General features: G+C 40.5%; 1 long non-coding RNA gene across 1 annotated transcript; it reads right to left on the bottom strand.

Moving 5' to 3' along the window:
• Positions 1-807: 807 nt before the first annotated feature.
• LOC134731576 (uncharacterized) lies at positions 808-19,334 on the bottom strand. Its single transcript, XR_010113980.1, has 3 exons — positions 19,052-19,334; positions 17,827-17,963; positions 808-869 (listed from the first exon to the last, which is right to left on the bottom strand). It is a non-coding gene; the product is annotated as an uncharacterized lncRNA (long non-coding RNA).
• Positions 19,335-21,991: the final 2,657 nt, after the last annotated feature.

Consider the following 21,991-nt stretch of genomic DNA (forward strand, 5'->3'; position numbering starts at 1 on the left):
GGAGATCGAGACCATCCTGGTCAATATGGTGAAACCCTGTCTCTACTAAAAATACAAAAAAAAAAAAAAAATTAGCTGGCGTGGTGGCACGTACCTGTAATCACAGCTACTCAGGAGGCTGAGGCAGGAGAATTGCTTGAACCAGGGAGTCAGAGGTTGTGGTGAGCTGAGATCGCACCACTGCATTGCAGCCTGGTGACAGAGTGAGACTCCATCTCAAAAAAAAAAATTTGATAGCAACCTTTTAGAGACATGAGAAATAAATGAATTAGTACTGAAAAGACCATAGAATGCCTGGTCCATAGTAAGCAAGTAAAAGTCTATTCACTGCCCATACAATAGCCATATGTTTCTCTCCATTTCCCAGCCCACTGAGCCTTAGGTGAGGACATGTGACAATTTCTGGCCAATGTGCTGTGAATGCAAGTGACATGTGCTACTTGTGGGCTGAACCCAAGGGGAATTTTAACATGAACCTGGGTTTACTCTGCACATTTGGCCCCTGTTTGACCAGTGTCTTCATGGCCTCCTGCTCTGGAGGGTGGAACAAATGAGGGATGGGGCTGGGCCCTCCTCTGCATGTTGCAAAGGCAGAATGTGTGAAAAAAAAGTCTTGATTCTGCTGAGCCTCTAGGGCTTAAGGATCATATGATAGCACAGAATCATCTCTCGTATCAAGAAATAAACATAATATCTCATGAGCTTGCAGTCTATCTACAAGACTGAGACAAGGCAAACATTTTCTTAAGAAACAAAAAGGTAAAATAGCATCTACAAACCTTGCAGCTTTCTACAAATTCTCCTCCCCTGGAATTCTCTGCCTTCCTCCTTTCTTGAGGTCCTTACACAACACGAAGGAGTGAACTGTCCTGTAACACACATTCATGATGAAGGCATGGGCTACACAACACGAAGGAGTGAACTGACCTGTAACACACATTCATGATGAAGGCATGGGCTACACAACACGAAGGAGTGAACTGTCCTGTAACACACATTCATGATGAAGGCATGGACTCCTACAGATCGGGGTTTCTCCCTGCCTTGGCCCATCCTGTTTGACCTGGGACAGTCTATGCAAATTATATGCACTTTCAGATCCTCACCTGAGCATAGAGAGGAAGAAAGCTGCTGTCTCAGTGTTGGAAAATTAAGCAGAGGAACACAGGGGCATCACGGTGCCTGAAATGTGCCATCGGTGTTAGCTATAATGACGAGATGATGAGTAAGCAGACCCACTAACCCAAAATTGGCAAGCATGAGCCCGAGGCAATGGTGCAGGTGTGGAGTCAAATTTGCCCCCTAGGACATTCCTGTTACTGTTACTCGGGGACATTCCTGGATGGACAGAGTCTCAACATGGACTTTAGTTGTAGAACTTTTTGTGTTTGCCAGTGTGTACGCTTTTGACTCTTATTAGGGAAAGCTGGTGAAAGTGAGGGACTGTTTATCTACTTTGTAATTCACTATGGTACTAGCAGTGTCTTGCTTAAGGAAGGCTTTACATTTTCTTTAGGCAGCAAATGCAGAATTAGTTCACAAGCAAAAGGTATTTTTTTAAAAATTCAATACAGGGTTTCTGATTTTCCTTCATGATGTGATATAATCCACCTGCTTGTCCCTTAAGAAGGGCGAGGTGAGAGAGCCAGCAGGTCTAACTGGCTTTGCCTGCCTCTCAATGAATATTATTTCTGGCTGTGCACAGAGAGGAATTTCGAGGTTTATGGGTGTGCTGAGAAAAAATGGCAGAAATCTGCCTGCTGGGAAGCAAGAACTCAACAAAGCCCCAGATGTCCTAGGGCGGGCAGTGAAGCTGAAGTCCGGGGGCGAGAAAAGGCTTGAGTCTTGCTGATAAACCAGCTCCTCGTGTTTTAGTGGGCGAGGTCTGCCCATTTGTAAGAAGAGAGTGGCTGGACATGTTGCTAAAATAAAGTCTATCACTACCCAACAAAACCTTCTTTTTTTCGCTCCTGAAACTAGAAGAGTGATGGTGCATGACATTGCTTCAGCTGGTCAAAGGGTTATGTGGGTGAGTTACAGTCAAAGTGTATGCCAAACAGGTGTCAACATGAAGTGAGCTAGAAGTTCAGGCCCTTACTTCCAATTAGTTTATAATCGCAGAACAATTTAAAGCAGTGTATTCCTTAAGTTCCAAAAGCCACTGAAATCAGTGGTGAAAATGTGTGTCCATCATGAATTGGTAGCAGAGAAATTGAGGCAAAGTAAAACCCAGGTGGAAGCTGTCCTTCTCCTCTTCAGTGCCCAGAAACAGAACTCTCCATTATCTGAAGCTGGCTTCATTTGTTGAGGAAGCCACTACTCCATTTCTAGATAATCCTAGAGGTCTTTCATTTTTATTTATTTCAGTTATTAATTATGATTATTATTGATGAAAGATTATGCTTCTCTTTTCAATTTTGCACTCTAGATTTCTATACCTTTTTTCTTTTTTAAATCTTTTTTCTCTTCTTGGACCTTTTTTCTTCTGTATAGCTGTTCTTTCTGGTGTATTTCTTCAACATAAGTTCCAAACATTCTCTTATCTGTTTTATATCATGTTTTTAATTTCTCAGTGCTATTTTTTGGTCTCTGGATATTTCATTTGTATATAATATAGTGTCCATATTCTTGCTTCACAGATGCAATATTTTTTTATCCCCAGGTATATTAATAATTTTTCTTTGCTTATGCTCTTGGAAATTTTCTTCTCCTTGCATAATCCTATTTCTTTCAAGTGATTTTCCTTTGTTATTGTTTGCAATTTTGTTTTTGTTTTGGACTCAATTACTTTCATGTTAGAGGCTTTTCTCAGATATTAGGTGGTTCCTTGTTTTCTGACCATAATTAAATAAATAATTAGCTAAATATTTCCTCACATCCAGGTTTGGATTCTGTTTCTCTGGGTCAGTAGTTACTGTCATACATCTGTTTTGCAGCTTTTAAAAGTGTACTGACAGAATTAGAAAAAAAAAAATCTTAAAATTCATATGGACTCAAAAAAGAGCCTGAATAGCCAAAGCAACCCTAAGCAAAAAGACCAAAGCTGGAGACATTACATGACCTGACTTTAAATTATACTATAAGGCTATAGTAACTAAAACAGTGTGGCACTGTTATAAAAATAGACACATGGATCAGTGAAACAATATAGAGAAGCAAGAATGAGGCCACATACCCAGCTGATCTTCAACAAAGTCAACAAAAATGTACATTGGGGAAATGACATCCTATTCAATAAATGGTGCAGGGAAAATTAGATAGCCACATGCAGATGAATGAAAGTAGACTCAGACCTTCCATCATATACATAAATTAACTCAAGATAAATTAAAGACTTAAATATCAGACCTCAAACTACAAAAGTCCCAGGAGACAACCCAGAAAAAACTATTCTGAACATTGGCCTAGGCAGAGAATTTATGACCATGTCTTCAAAAGCAAATACAACAAAGAAAAATAGACAAATGGGACTTAATTAAACCACAGCAAAATAATAATAACAATAATAATAATAATAATAATCAATAGCTAAAATGTAAACCCACAAAATGAAGAAACATATTTGCAAACTGTACATCCAACAAAGGTCTAATCTAATCTTCAGAATTTACAAGGAACTCAACTCCACAAGAAAAAAAATCAAATAACCTAATTAAAAATTGGGCAAAGAATATGAATAGACATTTTTCAAAAGAAGGCATTCATGTAATCAACAAACCTATGAAAAAAAGCTCAACATCACTAATCATCACAGAAATGCATATTAAAACCACAATTGTGACACCATCTTCCACCAGTTATAAAGGCTATTCTTAAAAATTTCTAACACTAATGTTGGCAAGAATGTGGAGCAAACAAACCCTTATACACCATTGGAGGGAATGTAAATTAGAATAACCTCTAAGGGAAACAGCATGGAGATTTCTCAAGTAATTAAAAGTAGAACTACATTCATTCCAGCGACTTTACTCCTGGGTATCTACCAAAGGGAAAGAAATCATTATATCAAAAATAGAGCTGCCCTCATGTGTTCATTGCAGCACTATTCACAATAGCGAAGATAGGAAATTGACTTAAATGTCCACCATTGGATAACTGGATAAAGAAAATGTGGTGTATATATACCATGGAATACTACTCAGCCATGAAAAGAATGAAATTTTCTTTTGTAGCAACAGGGATGGAACTGGAGGCCATTGTCCTAGGTGAAATAACGTAGAAATAAAGTCAAATACTACATGTTCTCACACTTAAGTGGGAGCTAAACAGTGGATACACATGCACCTACAGGGTGGAATAATAGACACTGGAGACTCCAAAATATAGAAGGCTATGGGGAGTGTGAGTTGAAAAATTACCTACTGAGTACAACATAAACTATTCGGGTGACAGGTACAATGAAAGCCCAGGCTTCATTGCTGTGCAGTGAAAAATGTCTGTTCATGTCCTTTGCCCAATTTTTAATCAGGTTATTTGCTTTTTTTCTTGTGGAGTTGAGTTACTTGTAGATTCTAGAGATTAGATTGGACCTTCGTTGGATGCATAGTTTCCAAATATGTTTCTCTATTCTTCAGATTTATGTTTTCTCTAAAACTGCGGGTTCATGTTTTCTCTGTGGGTTTATGTTTTGGACAACCACCATGTTTTCTTTTTAAGATTTTTTTTTTGAAGAAATCTGCACTTGTATCCCCTAAATCTATAAAAATTTAACCATGTTTTTGAAGTGTGCCAATGTTTTTACCTTATGAATTTTTTTTAAGTGTGATGATGTTTTTACCTTTTGCATTATCCCTTTCATTACAGGTTTGTGTCTTCAACAAAATCCCTTTGGAATTGTTTATTTTGCTTCAGACGAGAGAAAAAGTCGACTCCTGCTTTCCTTCTGCCATCGTCGCTGGGAAGTGTCCTCTAACTCATCTCCTGTCCAGAGGTGCCTTCCTGCTGCGACCCCCGGAATATGGCTCTTTCTGATTTTACCAGCCCTTTTCACATCACTGCCCCCAGGGGAAACGCCCTCTCACCAGCCTCCTAAAGTGTGGCCACGCTATCTCTTTCCTGAGACACTTTCCTCTGGAGATTGCCCTGCTGTGATAGCCTAGTCACCGCCATCCCGGACACTCATGGTACCCTGTCCCCGAACCAAATCAGAGCACTTTGACACAAGGCAGCCTCCAGGCACGGGTCACCCTGGGATTGTCAGATCCATGTCACTCCAACAGAGCCTCTTCCTTCCCTCTCACTGGTTTCTGCCAACAGAGGGGGGCCAGGTGCCATGCCCAGATGCCTTGATTCTGAGCTAACCACCACGTAGGATCTAAGAAAAATATGCTTACCAGATGATGCCGGCCAGGCGCAGTGGCTCACGCCTGTAGTCCCAGCATTTCGGGAGGCCAAGGCGGGCGGATCACTTGAGGTCAGGACTTGGAGACCAGCCTAGCCAACATGGTGAAATCCTCCCTCTACTAAAAAAAAAAAAGTGCCGCTTCAAAAAAAAAAGCCAGGTGTGGTGGCGTGCTCCTGTAATCCCAGTTGCTGGAGAGGCTGAGGTGGGAGAGTGGCTGGAACCTGGGAGGCGGAGGTTGTGGTGAGCCGAGATTGCACCAGTGCACTCCAGCCTGGGTGGCAGAGCGAGACCATCTCAAAACAAAACAACAAAAAATAGAGAAGGAGAGATGATGCTGCATGCCTGGTATTGCGATCTCAAAAGAGTGATCATTCTACATACATTCTTAGCAAAACCTGCTGTTTTTTGCAAACCTCAATAAATGATTGTATGTGCGTCATAAACGACGGTAGAATTTTGTCCAGGCTCAACACCAGAATTTCTCCATGAAAATCAGGAAAACAGCCTATCTGTGGCACTTTTTCCTTTCCCAAAGAATTGTCAGTTTCCCGCACATGTGGAGGTTCCCGAGGCAGCACAGGGCCCTGTGTTTCTCGAAACATTGAAGTGCACGCCCTGATCCAGCCCATCTGAACAGGTTAACCTCACCTCTCCCAACTGAGGAGGTTATTCTCTCTGGTGAAGAAGATTTTAAAACCGTGGAACAGAGCAATTTTGTTTTCTGTCCTGCCCCATGTCACCTTCACGCCTTGCCCAAAATGATTTTGTCAAAAATCCAGTGAAAACAACAAGTATGTTTTTGTGTTTGTGTGTGTGCTGTTAAACTTTCTGACAGGCTTCACGTATTCTGCACTTAAACTTTCTAGAAAATGTTCCTACGAGTCCATGTGCCTTTGAATATGTCCATGGTGAGATTAAATTTATGGAAACCCCGCTTACATACACTGGTATTTTAAAATATATCTCCCCATCCATTCTCTCTCATTTTTGGTTTTTTATATTTTGGATTGTTTTAAGCCTTGTTATTTATAATCTCGTGAGTTAATCTTTCCATTTTTAAGGTGGGAGAACCACTTTCATAGAGAATAATTGCATCATGACAGAAGTTGCTGCTTGCTCAGAAGTGACTGAGCATGAATTTAAAGTTAAGCCTGTCTGATTCCAGAGCTGGCATGTGTAGACGCTGACAACAAAGTGCAGACACATGTGTCCTGTCCCTGTCTTGGTGTGGCTTGGACATTGGGATTATAGTGGGCTGTCAAGGTTGAGAACCACTGGCCTGGAACAGCTCAGGCCACCTGACAGCTGGGAGTTGGAGAAGGACAACCAAGATTATTCCACAGACCTCCATGTGGGCCTGAGTTGCAACCTTATACCCACAGAAGGTAGGACAGGGAGATGAGGGATCCCAGCCTTGAGAGGAATGAGTGACAGCAGCTTCAGCTGGCCCCTGCTCAGCTTCTTGTTACCATAGACATAACTTGGGTTTAGAAATGTGTCCCCTCAGACTTGAGTTCAGCAGATGGTGTGAGGGAGACAGAGAAATGTGGAATAAGAAGGGGAACAGACAGTGGCCAGGGCTTCAAGCTGCTGCTGGGCCCTAGAACACCAAGTTCGGGTTGTTATTTTGGTGATTCAGAAGCAGAAGTCTCAAAGTAGAAGGAAAGTTAAACCAGTGTGCAGCCAATCAGGATGCTCTTCAAAGAACACCTGCTAAGCAGTAGTTTCTAGGTTTTCATTGTTCTTCCTCCCACTTGTTTTTAGAAGCTGCAGGACCACACAAATTCTGGGTGGACCAAAGAATTCTTATCCTCAAAGGGAGAGAGAACATTATTGGCTTTGCCAGTTCTTTAGTCCACAGATCAAAGACTCCAGGGACAGCCGGGTGCGGTGGCTCACGCCTGTAATCCCAACACTTTGGGAGGTCCAGGCGGGCAGATCACTTGAGGTCAGGGCTTTGAGACCAGCCTGGCCAACATGGTGAAACCCCATCTCTACTAAAAATACAAAAATTAGTCAGGCGTTGCAGCGTGTGCCTGTAATCACCGCTACTCGAGAGGTTGAGGCAGGAGAATCGCTTGAACTCGGGAGGAGGAGGTTGCAGTGAGCCGAGATTGTGCCATTGTACTCCAGCCTGGGAGACAAAGTGAGACTCCCTCTCTAAAAAAAAAGAAGACTCCAAGGACAATTGGCATGATAGGAGATGCAGTGTGGCTAGTTCATTTGTTTCTGAAAAATCACCGAATTAAAGTGAATGGGGAACTGAAATTTTTTTAAAAAAAGAAACTTAAAAAAGATGCATCATGAATTTTTTGTTAAAATTATTTTGATGAAGAAGCCAAACTGGATGGAAAAAAAAATAACTGTGTCCTTGACAGTCTAGAAGGAGGTGGCATGAAATGGCCTGCCTGTCTTTGTGTGCATGTGCATATGTGCAATACTTGTGTGTATATGTGTGCATGAGTGTGTGCATGTGGCTATGTGCAATACTTGTGTGTACATGTGTGCATGAGTGTGTGCATGTGCATATATGCACATACTTTTGAGTATATGTGTGTACACATGTGTATGTGCACATATTTGTGAGTATATGTGTGGATGTATGTGCATGTGCATATGTGTAAGTGCATATATTTGTGTATATGTGTGGATGTGTGAGCATGTGCATATGTGCACACACTTGTGTGTACATGTGTATGTAAACACACATGTGTGTATATACCTGGAACCAACTGAGCCTGCTGTGACATGTCATTTCTCCAAGAACCACATGCCCAGTGTCCAAAGTCACTCCCACTTAGCCTGGGACAGGGCGGCACAGACCTACTGTGCCCCTCTAAGATGAAGCGTTGACCAGGTTGGAGAGAAAGCAAGCCAGAGTCAAGATGTTGGGGGCACCTTTCATCATTGTTGGCTAAATGCAATTAATCCCCTTTTTAAACCTTCGGAATGATTACATATTAATTGTATGGCCATGCCTGTCTTTGTAAGTATGTTGTTTTCTTTTGGGGAAGAATTTGCCCTGAATCTATGGATCTGTGGCCATATTATTTGACATTTTGTCATTTAACACTAAATATCTCCAGGTTTACTGTACAAACACTGTCCTGAGAGGTTAGACAGAGCTGGCTTCCAATAAGATAACTTTTTAAAGCATCACCAGGACCACTGCATTTTCCTTGGAAGACTCCATCCTGGAAGCCACTCTCTTTAAATACTGTCTAATCTTACTCCTCCCTTTCATGTGATAGAATGGATACAATATTTTATCCATGACAAGCCCAGAAGAGAAATTCCATTATCATTCTCTCCAGTAACACAGTATAACAGAAACTAATCTCCGTGGAGAAATATTCCTCCATTTCATGTGGACGGCTGAAACATTTGCTGCCAAAATTCCATGACAGCCATTTGTTACTGACATGGAGAACATTTTCTTACAACAATCATAAAAGCACTTTCCAAAAAACCCACAGGGCTTATGAATTGCTTTCAAATACGCAACTGATTTTTATAAGAATGAAAGAAAAATTTAAAATCTCTATGCACTGCTGATTTTGAAGTAAAGCATGCTTTTTCTTACATTTTAAAAACATGAAAATAATATTTATTTGATGATTAAAATTAAAGTTGGATTTCACAGAAGGTGAGTACTACTTCACTAATGAAAATATGTGTAGATCTGTGTGGTTTGTTTTGAAAACAGGATTATGTGTTAAAAGTTTAGAAAGAAAAAAATGAAATGTGGTATTCAGCAATATCTTACACAAATATAATATAAATGCCAGAAATCTTTAAAACACATTGCCAGTTTTAGCATTTTTATACGAAAGATGCTACTTGGGATGACATTACTTATGTTATAAAAATATTTTTGTATTATACAGAAGATAACACTCTATCATTGACTCATGTTTTCTGTGAAATGCACACAATGTCTTCTACATTGTACAATTTGAAGTGGAAATGCAGCCAATCTTGATTCAGAATCATTCTGTGCCTTGTGTAAATTAGAAAACAATTTAGAAGAAAAAGCAAAAAATTAATTTTATTCCAAATAAATAAAAAACAGGAAGACATTACATGACATTTATTGCCATTTGACAACAGAAAGGAAGGGGTGGACATTGGGAAGTTTATGTACTATTTTCCTGAAGGAATTTTGAATGTGCTTCAATTACATTTTATAAATTCAAAATTGCACTAATTGGATGTAAATGGAGAAGGTAAAAGAAAGCCTGGCATTGGTATTATGCAATCTTGCTGGTCCCTCATGTTTATGCAAGTGCCTGCTAATTCCTAAGTTAATTTCTGAAACATTATCACTGACATTTCATGTTATATTTCATGCGGTATTTTATCACAGAAATTCTTACCAAGACCTGCTGGCTCCTAGTTGAACACTGCCCACTCAGGCAGCAAATTCGACTTAAATATTAATAATACAAGATCAGTGTCAGCAAACTCAGACAATGGATTTTTTTTTCTTGAGGTTTTATTCTTAACAATTTGTCAGCTATTTTCTTCTGTTATGCATTTTTAATCAAGCTTTCACTGAATATATGTAACCATCCACATTTTATTAAAGTGCAATATTTTTCCTCCTAATTCATTTCTATCAACTTCTCTTCTGGACATTTATCACAGATATAGCTATATCTATATCTATCTGTATTTAAAAGAATATTCTTTGTAGTACAATTTATATCAAAATACTTAAAATATTTTAAATAGTATATTTCTTATGTGTAATAATAAACAATAGTAAAACTATAGTATATTATATGGTCATTACTTTCAAATAAAATAATCTAAAAAATTAATGACGATATACTATTAAGAAAGAAGAAGTATTGGGAGGCTGAGGCGGGTGGATCACAAGATCAGGAGTTCAAGACCAGCCTGGCCAAGATGGTGAAACCCCGTCTCTACTAAAAATACAACAAAAATTACCCAGGCCTGGTGGCAGATGCCTATAATCCCAGCTACTCAAGAGGCTGAGACAGAGAATTGCTTGGACCTGCGAGGCGGAGTTTGCAGTGAGCGGAGATCATGTCACTGCACTCCAGCCTGGGTGATAGATTGAGACTCCATCTCAAAAAAAAAAAAAAAAAAAAAAAAGAAGAAAGAAAAGAAAGAAAAAGTAGAAAATCAAAGTGTGATGCAGAATAGATTGAATTTTCTTAAAACTGTGTTCACGCACATCTGTAGGTATTTAGAAATAGATATAAAAATGAGAAGAAATATATGTGAATATTATTAGTATCTTCGTAAAAATAATTATGGTGACTTTTATTTTTATCCTTATACTAGTTTCTTTTTCCTACGTTTTTAAGAATGAATGTATTATTTTATGATCAGAAAGATATTAGAATATTATTTTAAATGACAGTAGAACTCAACATGCCGGTCCTGGGGGAGGTGGACTAGCACTGGGTCTATTTTTGCCCTACAATGTTGGGGTTTTCATGGACATGGTTCTGTTCTGGACACTCCAACCCACCAGTAGCATCTGGCATTTGAACTTTTACTCAGTAATGACCCCTGTTAGAACTGAACTTTCTCAACACCATTGTGTGTGAAAGGATGTTGTGAAAGTTGATTATACGAGTTGGGTCATTCATATCATTCCAAACTAAATCAGAGTCGAGGGCTGGGGGGAAAACACTCAGGGTAAATAGCACCTGCTCCTAGAATTGCATTTTACACAAGCCTGGCTGGGACCAGCTTTACCTGGTAGCTGCTGAGATGACCTGTGACCTATTGCTCACTTATCAGAACTTGCCAGCTCCCCAAAGCATCTCTAGTGCTAATGAGCTTTGTTTCAAAACAGTAGGCAACACTTCTCTTTCTAATAAATCCCCAGCCTCCCCTTTGTTCTTGGGGCATCCTGAAGACCACCCAGTCGACCCTTGATACCCTAACTTGCAGTGCTGTGATTGCCAAATAAAACATTCAATCCAGAGACTTGTCTCTATATTTTATTTTGACTTCAACTATATTAACTGGACTTGAGCCCTGCAAAAGCCAGTCTATATTGTGTTTTATTTATAAAACCTAGCCCTTTCGTATACATTTAAGCTCTTCGGGGATATTGTCTAAATATTCATTTTTCAATTATAATTTAAAATATAATTTACTCTTTAATTCACTGAAGAACCCAAGGTTCATTATAACACTCAGACCTCTTTCTTTTCCCAATGTAGATACAAAATCCTTAAGAATTCAATATTGCTGTGCTACTGAAACCAAAGTGGTTTATGTTTGTAAGTTTGTTTGATTTTGTCTTTCTTTTTGGCTTGCATATTTAATTCTTGACTGTTTTCTCCATTTCTACAATTAGTGTTCACTAGAGAATATATATATATAAATCTATATTATGCATAGATAGATAGATAAAACCTATATGTCATGCTGGGAACCACATCGCCATGCTAATACGCCAGTATTTTGAAATCCCATGTATCTACCAAGACACTTAAGTATTAAGTTAGGCTGAAAAAAGCTACAAGCTGTAGTGAAGAAAGGCATATTTATCTTTGCTCTGTGCGTGATGGAATATTGCATATAACCGGATTTTCAAGAGATCACAGCAAAGGATCGGCAACCAAAGAAACTTTCATTTTCTGGTGAGTTTCTGAGTTAATCTTGTTCCCCGCATTCTCCCACCTCACAGCAAAATTAGGAAACAACTCTAGCACAAGGGCAGCCGGGAGACTGAGCCCAGACAGATGGTTAGCAACAGGTCTCAACTCAGAGCCATGAGGGCAGACCCACAAACAGAGCATTCAGTGAGTGCCTCTCAAAAGCAGGGAATCAGGAGACGCTTAAAATACTGATGAAACAAAAAATTCCAAATGTGATGCCTAGTGAAAAGGTTCTTTATTCCAGGTTAGATACAATTTTAACAAGCAATTAGGAAAGATGCATTTCCCTGACAAACTGCATGTTTAATTTAAAAACAGTCTCCGGACCTCCCCACATCAGCCAGACACACGGCGACGGGATCTCCAGTAACGATGAGAAAGTGGCATTCTAAAAGAAAGGAGACTTCATCTTTCAGAGTGTCTTTCCATTTGCTCCCTCAAATTAGTAACGTTTTAATTTGGCTTTCTTTTTTTGGAGTTGATGCACAAGAGTTTATTGGGAATTTTGAATTAGAAGCAGATGGGTTTTTCAGCTCAGCTTTCCTCCCTTTTCCTGTTATTCTGAACACAATTCCAGATCATGAGAGCATCTAAGAAGAGACCATTTTGGTGCTCAACCAAGATCACATGGTCTAATTTTAATACTGTGCAACAAAGTTACTAGGATACAATTTTTCTGGTTAAGTAACTCAGAATTACTTTTGTTTTAAGTAATGCTACCTTAAAAAAGTAGTTTGCTTTCACTTTTTCTTTCAATTCTTGTTTTGAATTTGCCAGGCTTTTAAAAAACTACAATGTAATCTTCCGACATGTGAATATATCATTTACTAAGTTAGATATATGAAGTTTTTAATCAAGCTAATCAGCTTTTGCAGGCTATTGGTTAATGAAAATATTGCTTAATTACCACGGGCATTTCTATAATAATTTTACTTGGGGAAATTTACAATTTGAGCCATTTGTGTTTTGCCTCTGAGATAATAATTAACCATTCAAATCCAACATTCTGTTTCTATTCCAGTTCGGTGACATTTTAATGATGCAAATACTTTACAATACACATTATTACAAGGGGGCAACTGAAAGTAATGAGTTTTTATAATGGTGGTGTTCATTCCTAGGCATATAGGTTTATTTTTTTCTAAGTAATTAATATATGTGTTTGCCCTCTTTTTCTGTATTAGCATTCTGTTACTAAGTAAATGAATCTTTACATGTCCTCTCTGGATACATAAATATGTAGAAAGACAATACTCCTCTGCCCAAGTTAACAGAGGGTGACCGGAAAATGATGCAGCATGCAAGATGGCTGCCCCGCCATTTCCAGGGTATCAGTCAGGGTTCCCTAGAGGGACAGGACTGATAGGATAGATGCATATATGAAAGGGAGTTTATTAAAGAGAATTGACTCACGTGATCACAAGGTGAAGTCCCACAACAGGCCGTCTGCAAGCTGAGGGGTAAGGAAGCCAGTTTGAGTCCCAAGACCTCTAAAGCAGGGAAGCCGACGGTGCAGCCTTCAGTCTGTGGCCGAAGGCCCGAGAGCCCCTGGCAAACCACTGGTGTAAGTTCAAGAGCCCAAAGCTGAAGAACTTGGAGTCCGATGTTCATGGGCAGGAGGCACCCAGCACAGGAGAAAGATGGAGCCCAGAAGAATCAGGCAGTCTAGTGCTTCTACGTTCTTCTGCCTGTTTTTATTATAACTATATTGGCAGCTGATTAAATGGTGCCCACCCAAACTGAGGGTGGGTCTGCCTCTCTCAGTCCATTGACTCAAATGTTAATCTCCTTTGGCAACACCCTCACAGACACATCCAGGAACAATACTTTGCATTCTTCAGCCAAGTTGACACTCAATATTAACCATCACATCCACCACCCCACCAGATTGTGTGTTCTCAAATCACACAGTTAGGGAATTACAGAATGGCTGTAAACTGATTGTACCATAAGGATATCCAAATTAAATTCCACTGAAAGCTTATAATGATATTGACTGTGGCCACAGAATTAAGCCTGGATTTGAAACTAGGAGCTTTGCAAATGGAACTATTTTTCTCATATATTATCTGAGTCTATACCATGCGTACTTGAGGTAGTATCTATTGATTGAATGAAGTTGTCCGCTGTCGTCCATCAGCCAGGCATGTTGTTTTTATGCATTTTTAAAGTAATGCAATGGGCCTCTAGAAATCGCTATGCTATCTTCATAGTTGAGGAGAGCACTATATGTCCCACAGGAGCAATGAGGCTTCCTGTGCACAGTTTCCCGCCGTGGTAGTGGTGATTTCTCCTCCATTGGTGTAGGTGGCCCTGGCATGAAGCAAGCAGTCTCTGACTCTCAACCTGATGTTCTTTCCAAGGTGACTTTTGGCCTCCTGAGGGCACCACATTTAATCTCTTTGCAAACGTCCATGTACATGCTCCTAAGTAAACCCCAGGCATAGCTTTTCTGATGCACAGAACGATTTGATTCTTTTGACAATAGAGGAACGTGGACATTTTGCTTTGTTTTGTTTGGCAGTGTTTTTATTTTGTTAACAGGCTAGAACCTTCAATCTCATACATGAAGCTACAATCAATAGATGATACACCGACCTCTTAAAAAACAGAAAGTAGAGTAATGTATTGACTCCAGCCTAGCAAAGAAACTGTGTGTTTTATTACATTTGGACTGCACCCTCTGGCAAAAAGCCATACCACATTTCTGCTGTTTATTTAGGAGGCCTAGACATTGGTAAGGCCAAATACCACACAGAGTAAGCAAAAATAGGACTTATTTATTTATATTTCCTAATAGTTATTTATTTCTCAATTCAATACTTCTGAAAAGCAGTCATAATTCTGTGTTCAAAACACTCTGCTTCCCAAGTTCTTGTTCCTCCCCAGTGGTGGAAGATGAACCTTCCCTCATTGCCTGTTTGGTCTAAGATGCTTGCAAGGGTGTGCAACTCTATTAACAGCTACGTTCCAGGGACTCCCTAGGAGAGGACGTGGCCACAAGTCTGAATTGTTGGAAAATGTGATTCTTGAAGTCATTATATGAAAAAGATACTTGCACACGCATGTTTATAGCAGCACAATTTGCAATTGCAAAAATGTGAAACCAGCCCAAATGCCCATCAATCAACCAGTGGATAAAGAATCTGTGGTAAGTTATGAGGATGCAAAGGCATAAAAATGACACAATGGACTTTGGGGGCTCAAAGGGAAAGAGAGAAAAGGGGGTGAGGGATAAAATACTACAAATTGGGTGCAGTGTATACTGCTCAGGTGATGGGTGCACCAAAATCTCACAAATCACCACTAAAAACTTTCTCATGTAACCAAACACCACCTGTTCCCCAATAACCTATGAAAACAAAATAAAAATCAGGATTGAATTTCTTAGTAGTTTTTCTTGCTTAATTTCTGACAGCCTTTGAGCAAAGAAAAAAAATTTGAAGTTGGTTTAATTCTCAGCATCTGAATATCTCGGAAATCTACCGGTGACGTATCTCTTTCCAGACTTGCTTCCTGGCGATCTTTTCCACTCACTGTGCATTCCAATACTGACCTGCCCATTTGGCTTGGCTGTCAAAATTTCCTCTTAGAATACACCTTGCATTTTAGTTTTTTAAGAATTTTATTATTACTATTTTAATGGAGGGAAGAGAATGTCCTCTTTCACGGTGACACCACAGCACTCTCTAACTCTACAATGCCACAAAAATAAACTTTGAAGGTCTCTCCGTGATGTACAAACACTGCTCTCACCCGTCTCCACCACGTTCCCTGGCCCTCAGTGCCGCGCGCATCTGTCAGTTTTAGAGACACACCTTGTGACTAGAGATGAAAACTCAGCTCCACTGGTGGGAGGGAGCTGAACGGGCCTGGGCACGGAGGCATGCTTTCAGCATTTGCTCTTTGGAATCCTCTGATTCCATTTAACCAAGCATCCATCAGCAGATGTGATCTGACCATCCCCTCAAGAGCAACCATGACAGTGAAAGAACCAAATGAAAGATTAAAGCGGAGCAAGTGTGAGATGTTCTCCTAGATTTCAGAAGCAAAGCGAGGCACTTGTGAGCCGCTAGATCTTCAACTATTAGCTGATTAGAACAGGCAGATATCACCACACAGATATGAACTTATTGAAGGAAACCATTTGTGCAGTTTCCAGTTTAAAACTAGATTAATTGATTTTTTACCTAAACAACTACAAGACTCAAAAAGGAGTATTGTGTTTAATTAGTATGATTCCTCAATCCTAGATCACACCTTCTATATTACTTCACTTATGCTAGAAGTGGCCTTTTAGAAAACATTTTGATTCAGTTATATCCCAGGATGGTAGGTCTTCTTGTTTCCTATTTTATTTATCTTAATGCTCTAGAAAGTGTTTGCTTGTTTTTGTTTTGTTTTTTGGGACAGGGTCTCACTCTGTCACCCAGGCTAGAGTGCAGTGGTGCCATTATGTCTCACTACAGCCTTAAACTCCCCAGTACAAGCAATCCTCCCGCCTCAGCGTCCTAAGTAGCTGGAACTACAAGTGTGCACCACTACTTTTTTTTTCTGATTTTTAGTAGAGATGGGTTTCTCCATGTTGCCCAGGCTGAACTTGAACTACTGGGTTCAACAGATCCACTTGCCCCACCTCTGCATTCCAAAGTGCTGGGACTGTAGGCGGGAGCCACCATGTCCAGCTGAGGGTGTTTTTTTAAACTATAATTTTTGTGTTTCATTGTCTTATTTTGTGTTTGAAATTGAGCATTTATTAATACACCACAATGTACAAATCTACTTTCTGTTAAGGGATTGCATCTTTATTATCTCGCCTTCTGTATTTACATTCTATCCTTTCAACATTAGTGTGAATTACTTGATCAAATAAGCCATACTTCTAATCTTTGGATTCTTCAAGGCATGGAGTATAAAGAGCTGCTGAGTTCTTCAAGCAGGCAGGAGAAAGAACTATTCGTTTAGTATGTGTATTACTTAGAGGCTACCGGCTGAGAACATGTGAATGAAACGAATAAAGCTGCACAGAGAAGGGATGGACAGAAGGAGACTGACACAAGGCTAGTCCAGGGAATATTCCTACAGGAGTTCCACTTGTGAGGATTTTCAAGTACATGTATTTGCAGTGACTTTTTAAAGTCTTCATACGTTCTGTTCACATGAAGTTCATGGTTTCTTTTCTAATGTCCTATGAAGACCTCTCCAAAGTTGTTCAAGTCCCAAGGTTTCAGCAGAGCACAGTCTGTCTGAAACTTGCTCCACTAAGCAAATTCTATCCAACGTAATATGGAAAGTATTTTGACGATGAAGTATGTGCAGAACCCTGAAGTAGGTAGTAAGAAGTCACAAAAATGACTCCCACTTTTACGGAAGATCATCATTGATTCTAATAGATTCAAATAATTATAAATCAAGTTCACTCTGGTAAGGGCAAGCATCATGCTATCAAGAGATTTTGGTAAAAGTAGGGGGAGAGAAGGCCTTTATTCTCTCTGGATAGATGTTAGGGAAGGATTCTTTGGGTGGAGGAAGATGAAAACGCCATCTAGAAAGAAAGGTAGGCCGATGGCAGGTGCGCGAGGTGAGGAAGCTCAGTTCACAGAGGAAAATAAATGCAGAGACACCCAGGCCGAAAGACACAGGGCCCATGAGTAAAAAGCAACAAAGATTCTCATGCGCCTGAAAATGCCCCGGATTGGACAAAAGATGGCTTGGGAGCAAGTGCTGAGAAAAGTAGCTTGGAGTCAAATTGGAGACTTTTATATAAAGCTGAGAAATGACATTTTCATTTTCAGGCAATGAGAAGCTGCCTACGACAGCGCCTGGGATTGTTACCTCTTCAGACTGACAGTTCTTCCTTTTCCTGAGAACCCCAAGGGCCTGGCTCACTGCAGCTCCTTCTGTGTTCTGCCCGTCTCTGTTGAGTTTGCTGTAACAGTTGCCTGCGGTGTCACAGTTACGCCATCTGGGTTCTGCAGCTCCGGAAAGAGGGGACAGAATTTTTCTCCAAAGTTTCTTATTCATTCATGCAACGAATTGTTCAGAGAGACACTAGACCAGGTGCTGCAGATGGTGAAGATAAACAAGGCTCCTTCCTTCCTTAAGCCCAGTGTGGAAAAGAGGTGAGGCTGCACCTGTCCATCCAGCACACATGCTGAGCATGCAGCAGTAGTGTAGAAGGGCAGGCCTCATGCCGGCTTAGCTTTGAATAATGACAAATGTCAATGTCAGGAGAAAGGAACCAGGCTTTACATTGGTATTTGAGCCAAGTACCCATTAATTATTTTCTCTGATCCTCTCCCTTCTCTCACCCCCTTCCTCTGACAGGTTCAAGCATTTCTGTTGCTTCCCCTTTATGTTCAAGCATTCTCATCATTTAGCTCCCACTTATAAGTGAGAAAATGCAATATTGGAGTTTCTGCATTAGTTTGCTAGGAATAATAGCCTCCAGCTCCATCCATTTTCCTGCAAAGGACATGATTTCATTCTTATTTTATGGCTGCATGGTATTCCATGATGTATATGTACACGGAATATGTGTATATGTACCAATAACAATATGGAAAAAGGTAGGGGCAAACTATAATAAAAATATTTTAGTCTTTTTTTTGAGACGGAGTCTCACTCTGCTCCCAGGCTGGAGTGCACTGGCACGATCTCGGCTCACTGCAAACTCCGCTTCCCGGGTTCACCCCATTCTCCTGCCTCAGCCTCCCGAGTAGCTGGGACTACAGGCGCCCGCCTCCTCGCCCGGCTAACTTTTTGTATTTTTAGTAGAGACGGTGTTTCACGGTGTTAGCCAGGATGGTCTCGATCTCCTGACCTCGTGATCCGCCCGCCTCGGCCTCCCAAAGTGCTGGGACTACAGGTGTGAGCCACCCCGCCCGGCTTTAAAAAATGTTATTCAATTCCCAATCCATGGCCATTCTCCAACTTTAAAGTGTAAATAGCTACCTGATGGTTCTGTGTCAATGCGTATTTTCATTTTTTAGGCTTTAAAAAAATGTTATTCAATTCCCAATCCATGGCCATTCTCCAACTTTAAAGTGTAAATAGTTACCTGATGGTTCTGTGTCAATGCGTATTCTCATTCGGTGAATCCTGGTCAGGCCTGGAGTCCGCGTTTCCGCAGGCTCTCGGGGCTTGGTGCTGCTGCTGGGCCGCACCTTGAGAAACAGGCTCTGGAGCAGGCGCGCAGGCGCTGGGATGGGAGAGCTGCGGTGCCGAAGGAAAGAGGAAGGGTTCCCGTGCCGGGCCACAGACTGAGTTTCCTAGACTTGGATCTAAAGCAATCCCGAGTCCCAGAGCATCCTGTGAACCCCGAAATGGCGCACCAAGATGGCCACACGGTCTGTGAGCCTCCCCGCGGGGGCGGGACTTTCTTCCCCACGGGGCGGGACTTCCTTCCCCACTGTGAATTCTCTTCCTTCCTACTACGCAGCTTGGGCAAAAAGGACGTTTTCTGACACGCGCATCAAGAAACCGACTCCAAGTTGTATTCAAAGCATGCACTCTGTGCTCTGCGTTTTGACATGTTCCAGCTGTATGTGAGCTGCAGGGCCGCGGAACGTGGCGCAGAGGGCAGGGTTCATGGAGCTTATTCGGTTTCCCCCGCGGCGTTCAGAGCGCAGCCTGGGGCCTCAGCTCCCTCGTCCCCTCCCCAGCCTCGGGCGTCAATCAAGGCGGCGCCATTCTGTTGCGATCAGACTTCCTCTAGCTCATTTCACCTTTAACTTATCCCCCTCTGGATTTTATTCAGTGCATTTCTATTTTACAGTGCCCTGGACAGCAAAAAAAAAAAAAAAAAAGCACTTTTTTTTGTTAGTCTAAATTGCCATTGTACATATCATTGTACACCTACTCCTAGTCATACTCTTATTTTCATTCCCTAAAACACATTGTAGGGCTGTGAGTAATAAACATCATTTAAATCTCTTTATTTTACATATTCAAAGCAAATGATAGGTCTTAAGAAATTAACTGGTATGTCAGTGTGTACATTCCACTTGGTAAATTTCACGTACAAAGATAAATGTTACTTTACAAAGTAAATCATACTGCTTGCTTGCTATAAAAACAGTATGGAAAAAGGTAAAGGCAAAATATAATTAAAATGTTTTAGGCTTTAAAAAAATGTGATTCCTCTCCTCATCCATGGCCAAAATGTGATGAGAATTAACTAGCAGAGGCAAATTTTTATTTTTTGTGAACACTCTATACCTAGCCTGAGCTCATCTCTAGATCCATTGATCACCTCATGTCTGAATATGCAGCACTTTTAATTTTAGCAATGCTGACAGTTGTTTACAATGGCTGCATAGTTGCCAGATTAAACAATGAGAATTCATTTGAGTTTTACTGTTGGAGTTTTCCTATTTGGAGTTCAACCAACTGAGATTTACTTTGAATTTTTTGAATGTGTGTGAAATGTAGGAGCAGTTCCTTGCCATCACTGCTTCTTTTGCTTGTCATAGTTGTAATATACATTATCTAATTCAATATGGTTCAGAATGGAGAGCATCATTGGCTGGGTGGACAGTTGCTGTTTCTGGAATGGAGTCAGGAAGGTTGTTAGCTGACACGGTGAACATGCTGAGGGAAAAGGTCACTACGTTTCATCCAAGTGTGTAGTTATTTTCCCAAGTTAATGTATTTTGTGCCACTTCTAAATCTAATTTAATGTTTAGCTTACCTTCACTCAATGTGTATGTCTTTTAAATATACCTTCTCACGTTAGATGGTTCAACTTTTTATTTTTAACTTTTATTTTAAGTTCGGGGTACATGTGCCTATTTGTTACATAGATAAACTTGTGTCATGGGGATTTGTTGTACAGATTATTTTATCACCCAGGTATTTGAGCTGAGTACCCATTAGTTATTTTCTCTGATCCTATCCCTTCTCTCACCTTCCACCTTCTGATAGGCCCAAGTTTCTGTTGTTCCCTTCTTTGTCCCCATGTGTTCTCATCATTTAGCTCCCACTTACAAGTAAGGACATGAAGTATTTGCTTTTCTGTTTCTGCATTAAGTTGCTAAGAATAACAGCCTCCAGCTCCATCTATGTTCCAGCAGAGGACATGATCTCATTCTTTTATTTATGGCTGCATAGTATTCCATGGTGTATATGTACCACATTTTCTTTATCCAGTCTATCACTGATGGGCATTTAGGTTGATTCCATGTCTTTGATATTGTGAATAGTGCTACAATGAACATATGTGTGCATGTGTCTTTATGGTAGAATGTTTTAGTTGCCTTTGGGTATATACCAAGCAATGGGATTACTGGTTCAAACGGTAGGTCTTTGAAGCATCGCCATACTGTTTTCCACAATGGTTAAATGAATTTAGACTCCCATCAACAGTGTACAAGCATTCATTTTTCACCATAAGATGGTTCAACTTAAAAAAAATTAACTTTATACCTACCCCTACTTAAGTATATGTAATTTGAAATTTCAATGTATTCCTTTCTCAGAAGAGATCATGTTTTTGTTGTTGTTCAACTGATAAAGATGCAGCTGATGAGACAACTCATAAAATGTTCTCAAGATTACACAGCAGGTGCATACATAGAACTAGATTCCAGGGCCATTTTGACAATTTCTAGAACCTCTCCGCTTTATCTGTGGGCCGGGTTTATCCCAATGCTGAGTGTGTGGTAGAGAAATGCTGTTCCTGTTTCCAGAGTGTCTGCCTTCAAGAAACCCAGAGGCATTTATGACCATGTCTGATGGGCCCTACACATTGCCCTACACGTCCAAAGGAGGACCCATGGGTCTCTGGGTTTTTGGCTTCAGATGCCTGACCTCATCCCTGTACAGAAAGACAGTCCACAGCATGAACGTCTCTCTCCTCAGTGACTGTTTCCTCCTTCAGTAGCTGCCAGGACAGTCCTCACTTCCTCCCTATGGAAACGGACCAAGTGCCCCACAACCCAGGCTGTCCCAGCATATAATGGTGTCCCAATCACATGTACCATTCACTCAGCATTTCTTA

Source organism: Symphalangus syndactylus, chromosome 10, assembly GCF_028878055.3.
Source record: "Symphalangus syndactylus isolate Jambi chromosome 10, NHGRI_mSymSyn1-v2.1_pri, whole genome shotgun sequence".
NCBI classification, from domain to species: domain Eukaryota; kingdom Metazoa; phylum Chordata; class Mammalia; order Primates; family Hylobatidae; genus Symphalangus; species Symphalangus syndactylus.